Source organism: Polistes canadensis, unplaced genomic scaffold, assembly GCF_001313835.1.
Source record: "Polistes canadensis isolate GaletaPanama2010 unplaced genomic scaffold, ASM131383v1 scaffold_225, whole genome shotgun sequence".
Taxonomy (NCBI): domain Eukaryota; kingdom Metazoa; phylum Arthropoda; class Insecta; order Hymenoptera; family Vespidae; genus Polistes; species Polistes canadensis.
Genome location: NW_014569772.1, coordinates 7,812 through 10,296, shown reverse-complemented (window position 1 = coordinate 10,296; position 2,485 = coordinate 7,812). Strand labels below are relative to the sequence as shown.

Below are 2,485 nucleotides of genomic sequence, written 5' to 3'. Positions count from 1 at the left end.
TATATATATATTTATTATTATTAATATTATTATTATAGTTATCTAGAATAAATCGTGAATTTATGGTGATATTCAATACTAGTTTATTGTTCGTATATGAATGATAATTATGATTACGAACTATGTACACACAATTACATTTACATGAATGTGGTATTTACTATGTTTATGTAAATGATTTATCTATAATCATATAGTGTCGAGAAGATTAAATGTATAAATAATGTTTTAATTCATTTTTCCATTCCCACTCTCGTAATATATTCTCAAGGATTATTTTTTAATCAATATATATATATGACGTCGTGAAATTTATTGCACAATTTGTATAGTTTGAACATTTTGATTAAAAGTTGTCAAGATTAAATCGAGGAATGGTTTCTTCCTTGCATTGAAATTTTATTCTGGCATCGACCTTGTTCAAGGACAATCGATTGAAGGTTGTATGAAATGTAATTTAACATGATTCATATTCGAATATTTCTTACAATGTTCGATATACATATATATACATATAATAAATAAATAAATAAATAAGTAAATATATATATATTCGTTATGAAAATAATATATTAATTCGTTAATATCAAAACTAATTTAAATGAATCACATATTTATAAACAAAAATTAATGAAACTTTTAATTAAATCGATTAGAATTATCAACATTTTTGTTGTCTCTTAGGAAATAGAAAAGATAAAAAAAATAAAATAATTTCGTTTAATTATTAATGATTATCATTTTTAAGGAGACAAGGAAAAACCTTGTGTCCGTTCCTAATTTATAAAATACCACGACGATAATAAAATGATAATAAAAAGATAATAAAAAGGAAAAGAAGAAAAAAAAAAAAAAAGAAACAGAAGGAACACGAAGATGATGACTAACTCGTGCTCACAGTGGTATATTTTTTTTTTATCGTATGTACACACACACACATATACATATATATATATATATATATATATATACATTGACGTAAACGTTCTTTTCTTAATGGATAATTACTTCCATCTGTATACCCACTTGTTTATTTTCAACTATTTCCGGGTATCTATTTTTTTCTCTTCTTGTAAGAAAATTCACGAATGATAAAAATGCATAAGAACACGAACAAACACAAACAAAACGAATAAAAGCAAAAGAAAAAAAATAAGCAAACGAAAATAATATAAAGAAAAAAAACAACAGGTGAGAACCAATCTCGAAGGAAGGAAGAAACAAACAAAAAAATGTTCTTTGTTCAATCGTTAAAGGATACGTTCATTTTATTCCTAATATTATTGAATCAAATTATTTTATTATAAATCTACTTTCAATCATTTTTTTTTTCTTTTACTTTGACACACAAGTAAAATACAAATATATATTAATAATAATTAATTTAAATTAAATAGATTATATACTTACGGTTTATGATTTATACAGTTGAAATGATTTAAAATAAGAAAGAAGAATTTCGATACGAGTTTTGTAGAATCTGACGACCGACAGTAAAAGTTCTCCACACCGTAGCACTGTCTCAGCTGAACTTGAGGAATCCCTACCACTTTCTGGGCTTATGAGAACTATTCCCCACCATCATCATCATCATCATCATCATCATCATCTTATATGTTTAAATGAAAGTACAACTTGTGTACTTCTTCAGATGGCGCGGTATCCTTCCTTACCATTTCTTATCAATTTATTTTCTTTTTTTTTTTCTTTTCAACACAACTGATTCTCTTCTGGTTTACTTCCTCTTGGTATTTCCCATAATCAAACAATTTTAACGATCGTAATAATATCGTTGTTACTTTAATACTCTCGAACTAGATCAATTTACATATCATTATTTGATTATATTTTCTTGTTTTTAATTATTTTGACCATTTTTATTAACCTACCACCACCTCCCCCCCCTCTCTCCCCCCTACTCCCACACCCATTCTCTTTTATTCTATCTCTTCTTATGGGGATAAAATGTGAAATTGGAAATACCCAAGGAACACTACAATCAATCAATTAATCCTTATTTGTAATTAAATGATTAAATGTTTCCAAATTTTATTTATTTTTTCTTTTGTGTGTGTGTGTTTTTTTGTTTGTGTTAACTGGACTTTCAAAAAGATTGGATTTTTTTATTGGACGTTGTATAGTAATTTTAGGAATGATGTGTATGCCTTTTTAAATAAAATTGTTTTTTTTGTTTGTTCCAGTCAATGGCGCCACCACAACAGCGGAATTTTATGAAAGGAAAATACGTTCTCCGGTGTTTCTCGTATATACGCAAGAAGTATTTATTACGTCATCGTTTTATAAATCCCGACGAATCGGAATTACCGATTTTTTGGTGTTAAGGTCAAGAGATTCTTCTTCTTCTTCTTCTCATCTCTCTCTCTCTCTCTTTCTTTCTATCTATCTCAGTGAATTTTAAATCTTTCAGCTTTTTTTTTTGATAATATATATATATATATATATATATATATATTTTATTGTATAA

General features: G+C 26.4%; 1 protein-coding gene across 3 annotated transcripts in view; it reads right to left on the bottom strand.

Moving 5' to 3' along the window:
* LOC106790229 (serine protease 52) overlaps nt 1-1,552 on the bottom strand; it is a 4,769-nt gene extending 3,217 nt beyond the window's left edge. For 2 of the 3 annotated variants that reach the window (XM_014754989.1, XM_014754990.1), the window contains exon 1: nt 1,411-1,552. The gene's annotated coding sequence lies outside the window, so the exon portion shown is untranslated. The remainder of the gene's footprint in view (nt 1-1,410) is intronic. The other variant, XM_014754991.1, reaches the window with a different exon arrangement.
* Between the last annotated feature and the right edge of the window lie 933 nt (nt 1,553-2,485).